This window comes from Phocoena sinus, chromosome 7, assembly GCF_008692025.1.
Source record: "Phocoena sinus isolate mPhoSin1 chromosome 7, mPhoSin1.pri, whole genome shotgun sequence".
Classification (NCBI taxonomy): Eukaryota; Metazoa; Chordata; class Mammalia; order Artiodactyla; family Phocoenidae; genus Phocoena; species Phocoena sinus.
Window position 1 is genome coordinate 105577335 of NC_045769.1, and position 21723 is coordinate 105599057.

The following is a 21723-nucleotide window of genomic DNA, read 5'->3' on the forward strand; positions in this document are numbered from 1 at the left end:
AAAGTCCCTGTACACTTCGAAGGGTTTCAACAAAGCACTTTTAAAGGGAAGGTGAGGGAGGGGCGTGGCTGGTTGTTGCAAACTTCTTAGTGTCGGAATCCTTTGTTCTTGCAGCTGTCCATGCAGGTCAGGTCACCATGTTGCTGTAAACCTCCAACAAGACAACTGTTATTCTCTGTTCTGCAACTTTTTAATCTCTATATGTATAGAAAAGTGTTATACCCTTAAAGGTCAGAGCCCTGAGAATGGGCTACTCTGTATATTTCAGGCTATAGGTAACATTCTTTTAAAAAGGTACAGAGCCAACATGACTAAGCACAAAGAAAAGAACAGACCTAATATGGAGTCAGATTTGTTCTTCCCTATCAGAGATATACTATAAAAAGATGGTTGTGAAAAACAAAAGTGGGTATACAAATGTTTTATTATTGTTACACAAGGTCATCCATCCCTCTCTGTTTCCCAGATGGTTATTTCAAACTCTCTCCTTTGTGCTTAATTTATCACCATCTTTTTCCTCAGTCCCTCCTTTCAGCTGAAGAATCTCTTTCTCTGAGAAAACAAAGCCTCACATGAGAAAATCCACAAGCTTCCAATATCCTTTCCATCCACCGGAATGCACTGGGCCAATATTCCCTATCTTTTCGCCAATTATTATCGTATTTATCTTTGTGTCTCTAAAGACATCAGGCTGATGTTGCTGTTGTTAATTTGTTAAGTTGTATTGATGTTTCCTTCCCAATAGGAAAAGCTATATTTTTTCTTCCACCTTGTTGTGCATAAAGTTTGTATCTCCATACCCGCTAAGTGTTATATTGCTATTTTGGTAGCAAAGTAAATACTCCAAGTTTAGCATTTCATGTCTATTATATTCTATTTATCACTGAGCATGATAGTAAACTATAATTACAGTTGCTTTATTTCACATGTATATTTTAATGTTGTTTTGTTCTTTAGTTTTCTGCATTCACAAACTCAATGTTATTTCCTTGCCAAATTATCAGAATCTCCTCAAAAGACTTTCAATAGTCTGTTCACATTACCTTTCTGAAGAAGTACATCCCATAACTTCTGGTCTTTTTCAGCTATGCAGGGTGCCCTTTGCTTCTTGTCCACAGCAGTCTTGCTGAAATTTTCCTTCACTGCCCTCCTACACATTTTTCTCCTTGCTTCTGGTGATGGATTTCCTACTTCCATCATCTCATGTTTCCCATTTTATTGGTTTACTCTTAAAAAAATTTTTTTGTATGGTAATTCTCTAATAACTTTCATGAAAAGATGCATTGGAGGTAATTTTATTGTTGTTTTAGTTTTTACATATTAAACGTATGTGTATTGGAACCTCACACTTGATTACCTCTGGACCTGTTAAATACAAACAATTTCCCATTTCCTCTTTCCCCAGAGGCTGGAAACAACCATTCTACTCTCAGTCTCTATGAATTTCTCTACTCTAGGTACCTCTTATAAGTGAAATCACGAAATATTTGTTTTATTCTGACTGGTTTATTTCACTTAGCAGGCTGTCTTCAAGGTTCACCAGTGCTGTAGCATGTGTCAAATTTTTGTTTATCTGTTCATCTATTCATGAGTGCTTAGTGTTTAGAAATAATGCTGCTATAAATATGGCTATGCAAATATCTGTTGAGTCTGTTCTTTCAGTTTTGGGGGAGTATATATCCAGAAGTGGAGTTGCTGGATTATAGAGTAATTTAGTATTTGATTTTTTGAAAAATGACATCCATTTTGATATTCCTACTAGTAATGCACAGGGATTCTGATTTCTCCTCATCCTTGCTAACGTTTATTTCTGTTTTTTTATTTCTTTATTTTTTGTTTTGTAATAGTCACCCTAATGGGTGTGACATGGCATCTCATTGATTTTTGATACGGATTTTCCTAATAATTAGTGACTTTAAACATCTTTTCATGTGCTTATTGTCTATTTGTACCTCTTCTTGTGTATCTGTTACATCTTTTACCATATATTCATTTGTTTTTTAGTAAATTGTTGTTTCAAAACTGCTGTTTCTTCTTCATTTCTTTTTGTCTTCATGTGGTTATTCTTTTTTAAACTCTTTACTGCCATTAGTGATATTTTGAGAGACCATGATTGTAGATAAATGTGCTCTATCTACAATATGTAAGCAAGAAATTTCCTTTTTACTTTTCTCTCATACAGTACAAGCATGCTTTCATCCCCACAACTCTATCAAAGTTTTTTTCCCCAAAGTTATCAAAGACTTTCACCCTGCCAAAACCAAGAGTTAATATAATGTCCTTCAGAAACAGTAATATGCTAAACTAATTTCTAAATTCCAAGTTTGTTATGTATTTAATGCAAATTTGGGCCTTAAGAAAGAAAATAACGCAGGAACACCTGTGGGCAGTTGGTGTTAATTATGAACACACAAATTGAACCTGTGCCCCCTACAGTGGAAGCAAGGGGTCTTAACCACTGGACGGCCAGGGAAGTCCCCACGTCACGTCTTTTAAAGTCTGTGGTGATTGGTCACTGCACACCTACTATTCAGTTCATGCATGAACCAGAAAGGGTGTCATGTGTAACCTCCTTGTCTCTCAGTGATGACCTCATGTGACATTATACAAAAATACATAACTGAAAGAGAAAGTTGACCAGGAAGATGAAATTGCAGCCAAAGAAGAAACAAAATGTGATAGTACTAGAAGTGAAATTCAAATCAAACGTATAATTTATCATAGATGAAGTAGCTGACCACAGAAATGTTGACACTGCTGCAATTTTTGAGACTCGACAGATTCAACTACAGGACTTCAGTGAAGGTGTATTTATCAACATAAATGTGATGAAAAGAATGAAGAAGTCTCAAAAAAAGTGTTGGTGCCAAAAACCTGCACACTGAAAGCACTCGCAGACTTATTTCACAAAGTTAAAGAACAAACGATAAAATGCTGGAAGCTTCAACAAACTTAGAAAATATGTAACTATTTGCATAGAAAAGACTCATTCCATATCCTAAGCTATATGACTAGAAGAAGGCAAGTACTATTTATAAAGAAATAAAGCACATTGATTCTCAATCTTTCTAAAAATTGTGACGTAATTTGTCATTGATTGCCATGTGCGTCTGTAATCTGTGAACTGAAGAGTTAGCTGCAAAGTTTACACTTCATGTAATTACTCACTGTTAAAGTGCTAGGGTAACTGGAATTTGAATTGTGTAGCTGGGGACTAATGTTATTTAACTAAACTATGGCAACTGGAATTCACACACATCTGTGCTAGGTAAAGCGTGGACAGTCAATAAGAGCAAAGGAACTAGATAGGAGTATAGCACGGAATGCTGGAAGTTAGGGAAGGTGCAGTTAAGGAACTGCCAGCCCTCTGCTTAGATTTCAGGTTACACTACATTTTATGGTAGATTACATTACTTTAAATATCTGTTATATTTATCTGTCAGAGAGAAAGCACAGATATGAAACTACCTAGATCACAACTGGACTCTGATATCCTTACCTATGTCTGTTTCTTCCAGTCTACTTGTTGTTAGGGTCTCCTTCTGATTTCTTGCTTTTAAGGGGCTCCTACCTATGTAAGAAGTCAGTGGACCATCTGAGGGCATATGCATTTTTAGCTGGGTTTCTCTCTCCAATAGAAAGTGACACATTTTTGTTGTTGTCGTTGTTGCTGATTTAGACCTTTGGAATTGATGTTTTTGAAGCACTCCAGGAACACTTATATTCTTTTCTAAGAAGTTCTGCAGGCTTTTTGAATTCCAACCAAGGCAAAGCATTGAAAGATATATACGATCAAGAGCTTACCCATCCATTTCAAAAGATTCAGCCCAATGCTACACAAAAGCAAGTGAGAGGAGGGTGCCTGTGACCATGTTCTGTATCTGCCTGTCAATCATCAGTGGCCAGGATTCAACCCAGCAAGTGAGAACTGGGTAAAAGAAAAATCCAGAGCTGGTATTATTAATGATTTTGAACTTAGAATTTAAAACCATTTGCTCATATGACAACACTTACTCATATGAGATCAACTGGGAAAGAAGATGAGCTCAAAGTGTTAATTCAGAAGAAAGGCACAAATTATATTGATATACTGTGCATTTTGGTATTTGTTCACTTACATTGTTTAGGAATAGCATCTAAAGAGAGAGGAAAAAGAAAACTTAAAAATAAATAACACCAAATGGTAACAGTAAAGTAAATAGGTTTTGCTGCACTCTTCACAAACAAGTGTACATTTATGATTTTTCATTAGTCACACTATTTTTCATATCATTTTTGCTGTGTCCTGATATTTAATAATTGTGTGTTCTTGATCTGAATCTTCAGACAGGTGTAAAAAAGGAAAGGAGCAAAGTGATAACATTTGCCTAACCAATGGCCTGGAAACCTTTGCCTTGGCCAGATTGTTAAAACTATGAAACAAATGGTGTGTTTTATATTCCCATTCATATGTACAGTGTCCTGTCATATTTTCTCCTCTTAGTTTCTTTAAATAGCTATTTCTGGCCTTTCTATATGTCTCCTTACCTAATGAACATTCATCTTTTTGCATCACTTGAAAAGAGGTGACAAATCAGCATTTCTTTCTAAATAAATTGTAACTGAGAATGTAAAGCAGTATCTTTTTTCTCTCTTTCATTTCCTCATTGTGATAGCACCTAACAGATATCATCCTGTGAAAACTTCTGAGTCATTTTTTAAGAGGTATTTTTCTATGGCTATCAAAGACTTTATTATATTAGTGCATTACTGAAATAGACTGGCATCCCTTCTTATCTTTTCTAATCTTTTATACAAACATATCTTTTATTTAAAAATTTTAAATCTTCTTTCCAAGGCTATGTGGTTAGGCAGCAGAATTGCTAGGGGGTCATTCATTGTTTCAGCGTTTTCCAGTCTTGAATTTTATGCTTTTTCCGTTTATTGCAGTAATTAAATGCGGGGTATTTTGTGTTATTTTCTTTTTCTTCTAAGTAGAAAGTTTATATTGTGACATAGATATGCCCTCTGACATAATTCCAAATGGATAACAGACTTGAGTGGATAATAAAATATATTGCAAGTACAATGATTTCTCAAGCCCTCTTTGCTATTTGCTCAGGGGATAGAGAAGGATAAACTGGGACTTCTTCCCTGGAAATGCTACCATCAAACTCAATGAGACCAGGTTTTAGTTTAGTCCCATAAACACTAAGTTGTCAACAACCATTGAACCAGAGCTTGAGAAAATTCCTGGTGTTTGGAAGGTAAGTAAGACACAAGGAGCTCACAGGGAAAGTTAGTTAATGACAATCATAGATCGATGTGAGAAGTGTTACAAATGGAAGACCAGGAGAGACACCACAAAAAAATCCCCTTTCCATCTAAAGAGAAATTATTTTTCTGATTTTCTTTCATCACCAATTTTTTTTTCACCGGTTCATGTGAATAGATGCACACAGGATGCACTCCAGTGAACAGCTTTATTTTTTTTTAAATCTTTATTGGAGTATAATTGCTTTACAATGGTGTGTTATTTTCTGCTTTATAACAAAGTGAATCAGCTATACATATACATATATCCCCATATCTCCTCCTTCTTGTGTCTCCCTCCCGCCCTCTAGGTGGTCACAAAGCACCGAGCTGATCTCCCTGTGCTATGCAGCTGCTTCCCACTAGCTATCTATTTTACATTTGGTAGTGTATATATGTCCATGCCACTCTCTCACTTCATCCCAGCGTACCCTTCCCCCTCCCCGTGTCCTCGAGTCCATTCTCTATGTCTGTGTCTTTATTCCTATCCTACCCCTAGGTTCTTCAGAACCTTTTTTTTAGATTCCATATATATGTGTTAGCATACGGTATTTGGTTTTCTCTTTCTGGCTTACTTCACTCTGTATGACAGACTCTAGGTCCATCCACCTCACTACTATTTTGCAGAGTCTTGTGGTTTTGAGGTTTAATCATGTTGTCATGTGTATTACAACTTGATTCATCTTTATTGCTGAGGGGTTTATGTATCCATTCCCCTGTTGCTGGATATTTAGGTTGTTTCTAATTTGGGGCTGAGAACTGCCCAACTCTTGACACATAATGACTTTGTCCAAACATCTGCACTAAGAGGTGACCAAACTCCAGCAAGGCTTCTAAGAGCATAAGGCACTGTCCTTAGGATGACCCCAGTCCCTTACAAAACACCTGCCCTAGAAAGCTCAAAGCTGTCAGAGAGTTTACTGTTTGTTCTAGCCCCCAGACCTCTCTTTCTTAGAGCATTTACTAAAAGAGCAATGGCAAATCCTTTATTTTTTCCCTTTGCAATGCATATGTATCTCCTACAATCCAAAAGTGTCCTCCTTAAGGAGCTGAAGACTCTACCACTCTCTTGCTATGTAATCAAGAGTACAATTTATTCCCCTTTCTCGGTCTCAGTTTCCTTATTTGTAAAATGAGGGGCATAACTGGATAACATCTAATTTGCTCTGGCATGTTCTCTCATTTCCCAACATAATGGTGAAGAAATGATGTCAGTTCTTCATCAAATAGGGAATTCCCTGGCGGTACAGTGGTTAGAACTCCACGCTGTCACTGCCAAGGTCCCGTGTTCAATCCCTGGCTGGGGAAATAAGATCCCACATGCCGCATGGCCCAAAAAAAAATGTGACCCAAATAATGCTTGCTACCATTTCAACTGCAGTCTTTATTTTTTCTAATTTGCAGAATGAATGGATCCCATCCTATGTATTATATCTAATCAATCATATGGCTAGATATTAAGATTCCTTTCTAGTTCACCTGTCTCCATTTTTGCCTGTGTAGTTTCATTCCAATAAACAGGCAGCAGGCACATCTTAAATAGTAAATATTTTAGGTATTTGCTAAGTAGGATCAAGGTTAATTTTACAAGTCACTGTTCTGTCAAGGTAATAGAAATCCATGAATAGCAGCAGAGAAAATTATAGAATTTAATTCACCTTTGTTGAACATTCTTAGTGCCAAAATGCTCAGATTGTTTTCCATGACACAATTTTTTTTAAGTTTTTAAATGATTACTTTCAGAGTAAAACTATCAACTGGCCATCATCAATAAAATGACTATAAATCTAAATCTCATTATTTGTGTATGTTTGTGCATTAGTCCATATATGTATATATTTTGAATCTGACTTTTCAGAACTGACAGACCCAGGAATTTATATTTCTAACAATTTTCCAGCTAATGCTGCTAGTCTGGGTATGACCCTCTGAGAACTACTGACAATGACAGAGAAAAAGATGTCTATTGCTGATTATGTTTCAGATGCTAAGATATCAAGGTGCTGGTGTCTCTCACTTTGACATGGTATCCAAAATGTAAAGTAAGTGTGAAGTCTTTCCCATCTGGAAGGTAGAGCTGAGACTGTTGGTAACTCCTGCCAAGTACAACATAAGGAACTGGAATTGGACTGAATCTGTAAGTAGTGAGGAGAAAAGCATTGACTTGAAGTTCAGCTGGAGATCTTGGGGAAAGAAGAGGTGTTTGAAGCAAGCCCTGAGGCTTGAAATATTATACTCCTTAAGACTTGGGGCAAGAGTAACACATGATCCTTTAAAAATACAAAGGACAGAAGCACTGCTAGCACATAAACTTGAAAACTCACTGCAGCAAGAGAAAACAACCACAGACAACTAACTCTGTGATATGAATGCATAACTTTCCTATGAATGACATTTGCAAGGATAACTTACCTTTTAGGGGTGTATCCTGATTTCTCTTGTGAGGAAGCTATGGTTTGGGGACAGAAGGCAAGTTCCAAAGTCCATGTTTCTACTCCTTATTGACTGAGTGGTTTGGGGCAATTTGCTTGATTTCTCCAGTCTTCCAATGATAAATGAAAGCTCTTTGTACAGTATAACTTATGGATTATAGGAATGATCAACCATAGTAAAGGACATGTAGATAGTTTTTAAAGTTCAGCAGGCATTACTAAAATTTTATCTTATTATCTAGCTGTATGGTACATAAGTATTTTGAAATGTCATAAGTTAGGGTAAGTAGCCATAGCTGCAAACATAGTGTGAATATATTACTTCTTCCTTGCTTCTTAACACTGAGAAGAAAGAAGATTAAAGACAGACATTTTGTAGCTTATTTCTCCACATGCCTGATTTTCACAAGGAGTCAATACCATCCTCTAGTGGAGTAATAAGAAGAAAATCAACATGACATTCACAATTTACTAGGCAAGTCAAAATACCTTCCTAGGGGGGTTTCAATAATGAAATACCGGCATTCACTCCATCCATTTCAAAATCAGATTGAAAGCCTAAGGGAAAATTTCCCTGAAGAATTAACATTTCTTCATGTTGCATATATGTATAATACAATAATTCTTCACGTGGAAGCAATTTTTCTTGACTGTCATAAGAAGGGGACGAGGGTAAAATTACCATTTTACCAATTGGAATAAGCCTGAAGAGTCTCATGTTCAACATCTTGTCATTTACATTTTCTAAGGTCTATTTATAATGGTGTTCATCTCTCACTGCAAGATAATTGGCTTTTTCCTTTACTCCTAAGGTGGTTGATGTTGCTTCTAATGATTCTCATCTTGTTAGTCATAGTTGAAACTAGGTTCAAAAACAGGTGCTTTCATTGTTTTTTTTTCTTCATTTGAGTGAGTTCCATGGAGTCCTACACATACTAGGCATTTGCTACATTTCTACCCAAACCACAAGGCTAGAAACAACAGCAGACAGCAAATGAATGTTCTTCACTACTTCATTCAATCCTTCTTGTGAAGAATTCTGATCCAACAAGGTGACTCTTAAATAGCCTGCTTTCATGTTCTTTAGAGAAAGGGAAATCCTTCTGTCTTTAAAAATACAAAATCATTGTAGCTGATGTTGGAGGGCTTCAGGTTAACAGAGAGAGGAAAGAAGGTGGCTATTTTCTCTTCTGGATTTGTTCATAACTGAGCTTTGAAGAATTTTTTTCTTTTTTTATATATATACTTTTATTGGAGTATAATTGCTTTACAATGTTGTGTTAGTTTCTGATGTATAACAAAGTGAGTCAGCTCTATGTATACATATATCCTCATATCCCCTCCATCTTGCGTCTCCCTCCCACGCTCCCTATCCCACCCCTCTAGGTGGTCACAAAGCATCAAACTGATTTCCCTGTGCTATGCAGCAGCTTCCCACTAGCTATCTATTTTACATTTGGTAGTGTATATATGTCCATGCTACTCTGTCACTTCATCCCAGTGGTTTTTGAAATGTTAGTCATCATAGAGTATAATGAAAGAAAAAAAGCATGGCACCTGCCCTTGAGATTCTCATAGATATGACAGATGTATCTTGCTTATCCCAGGATTATATTATTATGTTAGTGGACTGAGGAAAAAAGTTACACACACACACACATCAACCCTGGTATTTTACTGAGTGCTACTATTTTCTATATGGAAAGAGAACAAAACATGTCTAAAATACAAATTAGGATTTTCTGGTTTTTTCAATTAATTTTTTATGACGATGTCTAAACTCTATGGAAATTACCAATCCTTCACATGAGTTCTCTTCTCCATTTAAAAGTCTTATTTCTGCTCACATTTTAGTGGTAAAAATTAAGCCACATAAAAGACTACAATGAAAGGCATCCCCTTGCTCATCTGTCTGCCCTCCCAGACCTGTTCCCCAAAGGCAGCCAGTTTTTATTTTTGAACACTCAATAAATACTTCTCAATTTTTTTGTGTTTGAGGCATTTCTCCCTTCATTCATTCACTCAGAAATATTACTTGAGTCACAATTACACGGATGGCAGCCATCATGCTAGACACTAGTGAATTGAACCTGAAATAAACCAAAGATACATGGTGGCTAAATGCTGTAAAGCAGTGCTTTTCTAGATGCCTAGGGTGAATGATGAGATCTTTTCCCCTCAATTCTTTTCAGACCGATACTGTTATACAATGTAGAACTAGAAAAATGAAATTTAAAGCATAACAATTACAAACAATTATTACATTCAACAAACATCCAAGCATTCTGTCAAATTGCTGGGCAAGATTCTAAATTCTTATTCTCCATTTTCTCTTCAAGATGGGCAACATGACATTTCTGCACTAGCAAAGGAAGAGGACTATGTTTGAGAAGCATTTGTATGAGTCACAGAACACAAACACAGCAGGGACCAATTTCTTCTATTTCCTCTTACCTGTTAGTGTCAAGGATATTTCTTCCACCGCCCCCAGGGGTCGCTTTAGAAGATAAGTTTGCTTGTCGTTGTCCTTGGCCATTAGAAGAAAGGATGTATTCAAATGAGGCTCATTAAAGTCTCCTACAAGAGCCTGGCATTCAGCTTCTGGGAGCTCATGGACAATGGAGGGAGATACTTTCAATTAACCGGAAATAATATTTTTATGTCTTTATTGGTTTATTCATGAATTTTAGCAATTACCTGTGTATTTTCTTATGAAAGTTGAAAATGTAACTTGCTAAGATGTCCTCATCTCCTTTTCCTCAGTTTCCAAATTTTTCACTGTATCTCTATCTTCTCTTCTTCTTTTGGCCTCATTATATAACACACACAAACACACTCACGCAGATTGCACATATATTTACTAAAGTTTATGTTTCCTATTCTATCAGTTTTATAATGTCTCAGCTTCTTCCTTTATGAATTGATATATTAACATCCTGACCTGTTTAAAGCCTTTTCATTTTCTGCTTCTACTTGTTTAATTTATCATCTGCATTTTTAATGAAATTATTTATATTAAGCTCTGGAATCATAATTACATTTTCTGCCCTTTTTTCTATATTTTGTTTGTAACATGAAAATCACTATGTGATGATTTATTGTTAGTTTTATAGTAAGAATGTTCATGATAAAGTCAGAATCCTAGGAATGCACTACCTCTTTTATAAATCCAATGCACAACCCCTGTGACAATCAGGGGAGACAATTGCAAGTATTTTAGACTGTCCTTTCACCCCATCAAATATTCAAAATATGATATAGTTTGGTTTACTTTATTGAGTAAACAACTTTCTTGTGCCTTTCTTTTGCTTATTACTTAGTTTGCCCCTGAGTTTTTTTTTTAACTTTCTTTCTCTTTGTTAGTTTTTCTTTATTCATCATATCATGAATATCTTACATTACTGAGGTTATCTACTTTACTGAAACCATTCCATTTTTATCCTGAAAAACATGCTTCACTCAGGCCTCTGAATTTGTATCCTAATTCAGACCACATAAAATACTTGCCAGGATTATCAACAGTAGCTATCCTGAGATTTCCTCACTAAAATCTATAATTATAACCCAGGTGTTTCACTTTTGTGACAGTTATCTTGGTTAGCTACATCTTCAAGTATCCTCCTAAGAAACTGTGTGTGAAACAGAAATGTATTCATTCTTTGCAGTGGCAACATTTTGAATACATGTTTTAGGAATGCTTAAGCTGAAGTTCATGATCAAAATTATTTTTCCTCAGAATTTTGTAGACCCGATCTGCTAGTGGTTCACGGGCAGTGGGGACAGAAACTTTTCACTAACTCTAAATATTATCTTTATTCCTTTAGTTTTTACTCAGAAACTTTAGCAATCCCTTCTTATAAATTTTTCTTATAAAATTCAGCTTCCGATGTTATTAATAAGACATCTTATAAAAAGTAGTTCATATTTCTCTACCATTCTAGAAGATTTTTAGGACATTATTTTACTGTGTTAAATTTCATAGTAATATGTCTAATTGTGGATCATTAAGAAATAACTTATCCTCAGTGGTATTCAGCCCTTTTAATCTAAAGGATCATATCACTTCCCAGTTGACAAAGAATTATGTACAGTGACACATATATTATTATATCTATATATGAGTTATTTTAACCACTAGGAATTATTATAACTACATATTAATTATTTCCTCTGTGTATTTCCTATTTCCTTCCCCTTTAAATTCATATGTTGGAATCATTCCCAACTCTTCAGTCTCTCGTTTTCTCTCATAGTCTGCCCATTTTCTTTCTTTTTTTCTTTCTAACTATTTTTACAAAGACTATTCCTTGTTGTGTGTGTTCACAAAAGTTTTTGCTTTTTAGTCCCACGTTCAGCTAAAGTTTTGACAGAGATTTCATTCTGTGCCATTCGGTGCAATGGGTACTGACAAGTGCATAATGTCGGATATCCACAATGGTACCACAGAGAATAGTTTCACCTCCCTAAAAATCCCTTGCAGAGTCATATATTTTAAACTCTTATACTCCCTCAATTTGATCTCTACCCTCTGATACAAGTTTTGTGTCTTTTTATCTTAGCCTTTTCACATTAATGATTTCCTTCAAATGTACTTCAAACATTGTATGTCCACTTACATTATATTTAATTTATGTTATTGAACTAGAGTTGATATATAGTATATAAGTTACAAGTGTACGATATAGTGATTCACAATTTTTAAAGTTTATACTCCATTTATAGTTATTATAAAATATGCTATACTCCCCATGTTGTATAATATGTAGCTTATTTTATACCTAATAGTTGGTATCCTTTATATATGTCTACTTACATTTTAGAAAAGAATTGAGGACAGTCTGAGAGAGCTCTGGGGCAACATTAAACATACCAACATTCAAATTATAGGGGTCCCAGAAGAAGAAGAGAAAGAGAAAGGGTCTGAGAAAATATTTGAAAAGATTATAGTTGAAAACTTTGACTATAATGGGAAAGGAAATAGCCACCCAAGTCCAGGAAGCCCAGAGAGTCCCATACAGGGTAAACCCAAGGAGAAACACACCCAGGCACATATTAATCAAACTAACAAAAATTAAATTGAAGGAAAAAAGACCCACAAAAACAAACCCAAAACAATTAACAAAATGGTAATAGGAACATTCCTTGAATGTAAATGGATTAAATGCTCCAACCAAAAGACACAAACTGGCTCAATGGATTCAAAAACAAGGTCTGGATATATGCTGTCTACAAGAGACCCACTTCAGACATAGGGACACATACAGACTGAAAGTGAGGGGATGGAAAAAGATATTCCATGCAAATTAAAATCAAAATAAAGCTGGAGTTGCAATACTCATATCAGAAAAAATAGACTTTAAAATAAAGACAGTTACAAGGGATCAGGATGGACACTATATAATGATCAAGGGATCAATCCAAGAAGAAGATATAACAATTATAAATATTTATGCACCCAACATAGGAGCACCTCAATACATAAGGCAAATTCTAACAGCTGTAAAGGGGAAATTGACAGTAACACAGTAATAGTGGGGGAGCTTAACACCCCACTTACACCAATGGACAGATCACCCACACAGAAAATTAATAAGGAAACACAGCCTTAAATGACACTTTAGACTAGATAGACTTAAATGATATTTAAAGGACATTCCACCTGAAAGTGGAAGGATACACTTTCTTCTCAATTGAACAGGGAACATTTTCCAAGATAGGTCACATCATGGGCCACAAATCAAGTCTTGGAAAATTTAAGAAAATTGAAATCATAGCAAGCATCTTTTCTGAGCACAACACTATAAGATTAGAATTCAATCACAGGAAAAAAACTGTAGAAAACACAAACACATGGAGGCTAAACAGTGCATTGCTGAATAACTAAGAGATCACTGAAGAAATCAAAGAGGAAATAAAAAATTACACAAAAACAAATGACAATGAAAACATTACAACCCAAAACCTATGGCACACAGCAAAAACATTTCTAAGAGGGAACTTTATAGCAATTCAATCTCACCTCAAGAAACAAGAAAAATCTCAAATAAATAATTTAACCTTATACATAAAGCAGCTAGAGAAAGAAGAATAAAAACAAACAAACAAAACAAAGTTAGTAGAAAGAAATCATAATAATCAGAACATAAATAAATGAAATAGAAACAAAGAAAACAATAGCAAAGATCAATAAAACTAAAAGTTTGTTCTTTGAAAGGATAAACAAAATAGATAAACCTTTAGCCAGACTCATCAAGAAAAAAAAGGGAGAGGACTCAATAAAATTAGAAATGAAAAAGGAGAAGTAACAACTGACACTGCAGAAATGCAAAGGATCATGAACAATTACTACAAACAAATATGCCAATAAAATGGACAACCTGGAAGAAATGGACAAATCCTTGGAAAGGTACAAATTTCCAAGACTGAACCAGGAAGAAATAGAAAATATGAACAGTCCAATCACAAGTAATGAAATTGAAACTGTGATTAAAAATTTTCCATAAAATAAAAGTCCACGACCAGATGGCTTCACAGGTAAATTCTATCAAACATTTAGAGAATACCTAACAGCTATCCTTCTCAAACTCTTCCAAATAATTGCAGAGGCAGGAACACTCCCAAACTAGTTCTATCAGGCCACCATCACCCTGGTACCAAAACCAGACAAAGTATCACACACACAAAAAAGAAAATTACAGACTGATATCACTGATAACACAGACACAGAAATCTCCACAAAATACTAGCAAACAGAATCCAACAACACACTGAAAGGATCATACACCATTGTCAAGTGGGATTTATCCCAGGGATGCAAATGTTCTACAATATATGGAAATCAATAAATGTGATAGACCTATTAACAAATTAAAGAAAAAAACCATATGATCATCTCAATAGATGCAGAAAAAGCTTTTGACAAATTTCAACACCCATGTATGATAAAAAAAAAAAAACTCTACAGAAAATGGACACAGAGGGAACCTATCTCAACATAATAAAGGCCATATATGACAAATCCACAGCATGCATCATTCTCAATGACAAAAAACAAAGCATTTCCTCTAAGATCAGGAACAAGAAAAGGATGTCCACTCTCACCAGTATTATTCAACATAGTTTGGAAGTCCTAGTCATGGCAGTCAGGGAAGAAAAAGAAATAAAAGGAATCCAAATTGGAAAAGAAGTAAAACTGTCATTCTTTGCAGATGACTTGGCACTATACATAGAAAATCCTAAAGATGTCACCAGAATACTACTAGAGCTAAACAATAAGTCTGGCAAAGTTGCAGGATACAAAATTAATGCTCAGAAATCTCTTGCATTCCTATACACTAACAACCAAAGACTGGAAAGAGAAACTAAGGAAACAATCCCATTTACCATTGCAACAAAAAGAATAAAATACCTAAGAATAAACCTACCTACAGAAGAAAAAGACCTGTACTCAGAAAACTATAAAACACTGATGAAGCAGCTGTATAGCACAGGGAGATCAACTCGGTGCTTTGTGACCACCTAGAGGGATGGGATAGGGAGGGTGGGAGGGAGACACAAGAGGGAGGAGATGTGGGGATATATGTATATATATAGCTGATTCACATTGTTATAAAGCAGAAACTCTCACACCATTATAAAGCAATTATACTCCAATAAAGATGTTAAAAAAACAAAAAACACTGATGAAAGAAATCAAATATAACACAAAGAGGTGGAGAGATATACCATGTTCTTGAATGGGAAAAATCAATATTGTGAAACTGACTATACTACCCAAAGTAATCTACAGATTGAATGCAATCCTTTTCAAATTACCAAGGGCATTTTTCACAGAATTAAAACAAAAGATTTTACAATTTGTATGGAAAAACAAAAGAGCCTGAATAGCCAAAGCAATCTTGAGAAAGAAAAACAGAGCTGGAGGAATCAGGGTCTCTGACTTCAGACTATAGTACAAAGCTACAGTAATCAAGAGAGTATGGTATTGGCACAAAAACAGAAATATAGATCAATGGAACAGGATGGAAAGCCCAGAGATAAACCCACACACATATGGTCACCTTATTTTTCATAAAGGTGGCAAGAATATACAAGGGAGAAAAGACAGTTCCTTCAATAACTTGTGCTGAGAAAACTAGACAGCTACATGTAAGAGAATGAAATTAGAACACTCCCTAACACCATACAAAAAACTAAACTCAAAATAGATTAAAGACCTGAATGTAAGACCAAACACTATAAAACTCTTAGAGGAAAACATAGGAAGAACACTCTTTGACATAAATCACAGCAAGATCTTTTTTGATCCACCTCATAGAGTAATGGAAATAAAACCAAAAATAAACAAATGGGACCTAATGAAACTTAAAAGCTTTTGCACAGCAAAGGAAACTATAAAAAAGATGAATAGACAACCCTCAGAATGGGAGAAAATATTCACAAATGTAGCAATGGACAAAGGATACAAAAAATATACAAAATATACAAAAAACTCATGCAGCTCAATATCAAAATAAACAAACAACCCAATCAAAAAATGGGCCAAAGACATAAATAAACATTTCTCCAAAGAAGACATGCAGACAGATGGCCAAGACTCACATGAAAAGATGCTCAATATCACTAATTATTAGAGAAATGCAAATCAAAAGTACAATGAGTTTGGACTTCCTTGGTGGCACAGTGGTTAAGAATGCACCTTCCAATGCAGGACACACAGGTTGGAACCCTGGTCCGGGAAGATCCCACCTATCCCAGAGCAAATAAACCTGTGCACCACAACTACTGAGACTGTGCTCTAGAACTCACAAGCCACAACTACTGAGCCTGTGTTCCACAACTACTGAAGCCTGCATGCCTAGGGCCTGTGCTCCACAACAAGTGTAGCCACTGTAATGAAAAGCCCGTGCACCGCAACAAAGAGTAGCTCCTGCTCACCACATTTAGAGAAAGCCTGCACACAGCAACAAAGACCCAACACAGCCAAAAATAAATAAATAAATTTTTCAAAAAGTACAATTAGATATCACCTCACACCAGTCAGAATGGCCATCATCAAAAAATCTACAAACAATAAATGGTGGAGAAGGTGTGCAGAAAAGGGAACCCTCTTGCCCTGTTGGTGGGAATGTAAATTGATACAGCCACTATGGAGAACAAGATGTAGTTTCCTTACAAAACTAAAAATAGAACTACCATATGACCCAGCATCCCACTCCTGGGCATATACCCTGAGAAAACCATAATTCAAAAAAACACATGTAGCCCAATGTTCATTGCAGCACTATTTACAATAGTCAGGACATGGAAACAACCTAAGTGTCCATCAACAGATGAATGGATAAAGAAGATGTGGTACTTATATACAATGGAATATCACTCAGCCATAAAAAGGAACAAAATTGGGTCATTTGTAGAGACGTGGATGGACCTAGAGTCTGTCATACAGAGTGAAGTTATCCAGAAAGAGAAAAACAAATATTGTGTATTAATATATGTATGTGGAATCTGGAAAATGGTACAGATGAACCTAGTTCCAAGACATGAATAGAGATGTAGATGTAGAGAATGGACATGTGGACACAGTGGGGGAAGGGGAGGGTGAGACGAATTGGGAGATTAGGTCTGACATATATACACTCCCTTGTGTAAAATAGATAGCAAGTGGGAACCTGCTGTATAGCACAGGAAGCTCAGCTCAGTGCTCTGGGACGACCTAGATGAGTGGGATGGGGCGGGTGGGAGAGGTCTAAGAGGGAGAGGATATGTGTATATGTAGCTGATTCACTTCATTGTACAGCAGAAACTAACACAACATTGTAAAGCAATTATACTTCAATAAAAAAAGGACAGAAAAAAACAACTTTGTTGAAATCTCTCATCAAATAAGGGACTACTTTCTCATTAAATTTCACATACATAAATTTATAAATTTTAAATTATTATTCCATTATTTCAATAGCAACTTGGTAGCCATGAAACTCAGTTTTGTGTGCAGGGTCTTCCGTGAGGTAAGTAAAATAATATAGTCTATACCAATTCATACAATACTCAGCACTCACCATATGCAAACCTGTGTTATAAATATTTTTGCTACCATATTCTGTTTTCTACATGAATTCAAGACTAAAAGCACTTATAAATTAAGACCTGTAGTTTATGTATTAAAATTATATGTGTGTGTCATTTAGTGAAGGTAAAAAAAGCACTGAGGGAGTTGTTATCAAGCAACTTTGTACTTTGTCATCTACAAGTATACCTTTATGTGCCATTGCCTTATAATTTCAAATAAATAATTTATTATTAGAATTACCCCTATTTTATATGGGAAAAAGAATATAATTATGATGAGATGTCAGCTGTTAGTCTTATCAGGGTTTCTATATACATGATGAGTGATTTTAATCTTGCTACTTTCAAGACTTTCTCTTTGTCCTTCAGTGTGTTAACTATAATGTGTCTAGGTGTAGATCTCTTTGGGATTCATAGAGCTCCTTTGATGTGCAGATTGGTTATTTTTATAAAATATCAGAACTTTTCAGCCATTACATCTTCAAATATATTTTTGACTTCTTTGCCTCTCTCCTCTCTTTCTGTACCCACATTATGCATATGTGGGCGCACTGGTGGTTTTCACATTCTCTGAGGCTCTGTTCATTTTTCATTTGCTTTTCTCTCAGATTGCCTATTCTTGATCTGTCTTCAAATTTGCAGGCTCTGTCTTCTTCCATCTCAAATCTGCTATTGAGCCCCCCTAGTGAATTTTCAATTTTGGTTATTATACTTTTCAACTGAAGAATTTCCACTTGGTTCCCTTTGTGATTTCTATCTCTGTTGCTATTATCCTTTTTATGAGACATTGTCATCACCTTCATTTAATTCCTCAAACACAGCTTCCTTTAATTCTTTGAATATAGTTCTAAAAGTTGCTGTCATGTCTTTGCAAAGTCCTACATTTGACACCCTCAAAGGAAGTTCCTAGTGCATGTATTTTTTTTCCTGTATATGTATCACACTTTCTTATTATTTGCATGTCTCTTTATTTTTGTTGAAAACTGGACATTTTAGATAATGGATTGTAGCTACTCTGGATACCACATCCCAGTCCTCACCCCCATCCCCAAGGGCCTGTTGTTATTGTTTTGTTTAGGAACTTGGCTGCAGCCGATCCGTGGAGTCTATTTCCCCCACAGTGTGTGGCTTCTGCTGGGCTTGTGCACAGTCCTCTGACCATCAGGGATGAGTGTGGTCTTAGTCAAGCTCTCTCATGGTCTCTCTCTGAACTCCCAGTTAAGCTTTTAGCTGGTCTGCCTCTTTTGGTATTACACCCAGCTATTCCTCTCCACTCCTTGCTGGCTGATTGTTCTATTGTTTTTGACAACACCCTGGGAGCAAATTGCTCCACAATCTAATTCTAATTAAAGTGGACATTTTGCATGAGCAAGGTGTTGCCTATCTCTAAGACTTTCTCAGTCTCAGGAAGGGATTTCTTAACTGTCTCTTTTCCTAGATCTCTTTGCATAACTTTGAGCCAGTTTTTTATATCTTGCTTGTTGCTAATACTATCATGGAGCTACTAACCTTCTCTTCTTTGCTTACCACCAAGATGTTCCTTAGGCATAAACTTTGCAAGCTCTATTCCAAATAAAGTCAGCCCCCTTAGGGAAGGCTGCAGAAATTTCTGTCCTTCCAGTATGTCCCATCCCAGGGCAGAATATCTATGCCATTGCACTGGGCCTGGAGCTGGGGACAATGGTTTGTTTTTCCCAGATGTGCATGCTACTCTATGGGTGGAGTGTTGCATGGTGATGGTAACTCCTGGTCTTCTTGGTTTGGTCCTGTTATCATGGAACTACAAAGTACAAGCAAGCTGGGACAAAGTGAATGAATTCCCAGTATTCTCAACCTGCTGTACCTGGGTTATAGCTTTTGCCTCATGAATGGGTGTTTGGTGGGCGAGGAAACTCAGATCCTTTTGGTCTCACCTGCCTGGACTAGAACTACAGTTAAGTTCCTCACATACGAACCTTCAAGTTGTGAACTTTCAAAGATTCAAATGTGCATTCGCATGTCCAATCACGTAAGTTAGTTCACGTGTTTGGCATACATTGTCACGTATGTGCATCCTCTACACGTGGTTGTGCTTTTGTGTACTTTACTGTACAGGACTGTATAGTGTACAGTAGTACGGTATCTTTATTTCAAGCCCAAGATGTCCTGAAGCAGTGTAAAAGCAGTGGTGATGTAGCTGGTACTACTGTACTTTTCAAGGTACTGTACTGTAAGATTAAAAAATGTTTTCTTTATTTTTTGTGTTTGTTTGTCGTTCACATATTATTTGTGTGAAAAGTATTCTAAACCTATTACAATACAGTACTATTTAGCTGATTGTGTTAGTTGGGTACTCAGGCTAACTTTGCTGGACTTACGAGCGTGCTCTCAGAATGGAACTTTTTTGCATGTAGGGGACTTGCTGTATTGCAGTATATTGCTGAGGAGGATGAGAGATTCTGGCTGCATACACCTCCTGGAGTAAAACTATGGCTTTAGACTAGGTGCTGGGAGAAGAGGGTCCCCATGGCTTTGGCCATAGTCACCTAGAGTAGAGCTTCCTTCACACTGAGTTGGGTATGGCAGTCGGTACCAGAGCAGATCATGGCTTAAGTCATACACACACACCCCACACACATATTCTTACTGTTCTTACAAATATTTGGTAGATTTTCTTGATTAAACATTTCTTCATTTTCTATGTGTTCCAAGGAAAACTTTCAGATACTTTTAAATTGTACAGTAATTTTTACCAATCAAAGGCTTGTTTCACTGGGAGGAGGGTTTGCTGAACTTCTCACATGGCCATTCTAGAGTGAGAAAGCAAATTTTTGACTGTAGAATTTATCTTAAGGGCAGTGAGATTTTGGAAAAAAAATAAACAGCTGTTTGCAGGCCTTAACAGCAACAAAATTCTTTATGAAGTGTTCAGGACTAGAGCACAGCTTTGAAGATGAGATTGGTATATACAGATTCCTGTGAAGTCAACACATGTGAAGGGTCATTAAAATCCTGGTTAGCTGAGCTCTTAAATAGTTGTCTTATTGGAAACTATTTATTTAGTATATATAAAATACCTATAATACATCTATAAGTAATACTTTTAATACCCTTAGAAACTTCAGGAAGGAATCAGTTATAATTATTTATCTAGATTGTGAGAAAAAAGTACGTGTCATACTTAAACAACAAGGAATGGGTACAGTACACATTTTATTCACACTTGGAGGTTGAGGATGGTTCATTTAAACAAAAATAGATGTCCATGTCTGACCACAACTGAGTTTGTGAACTGTGTAGAGGGCACAAAAGACAGTGGGTCTCTTGGATAAAAATGAGTGCAGATTAGTTCATTAATATTTCAAGATTAAAGATGTGAAAGGAACTCAGTATTTGCTTTCATTTTGATTGCAGTTCTTAGGATATAATCACCAATTATTTCAGTTACACAGGTGGTTTCACAATAGTTTTGTAGTTTGAGTTTGTGATTTTTCAGCTTGGCATTATCAACTTTCTTTAAATTTTATTGAAGTATAGTTGATTTACAATGTTGTGTTAATTTCTGCTGTACAGAAAAGTGACTCAGTTATACATATATATATGTTCTTTTTTCATATTCTTTTCCATTATGGTTTATCACAGGATATTGAATATAGTTCCCTGTGTTTTACAGTAGAACCTTGTTGTTTATCCATTCTCTATATAATAGTTTGCATCTGCTGACCTCAACCTCCCACTCCAACCGTTCCCCAACCCTCCCCCACACCTTGTCAACCACCAGTCTGTTCTCTGTGTCTGTGAGTCTGTTTCTGTTTCATAGATAAGTTCATTTGTGTCATATTTTAGATTCCACATATAAGGTATGTGTCTTTCTCTTTCTGACTTACTTTGCTTAGTATGATACTCTAGGTCCACCCATGGAATTATCATCTTTATCAGTTTGATAGAC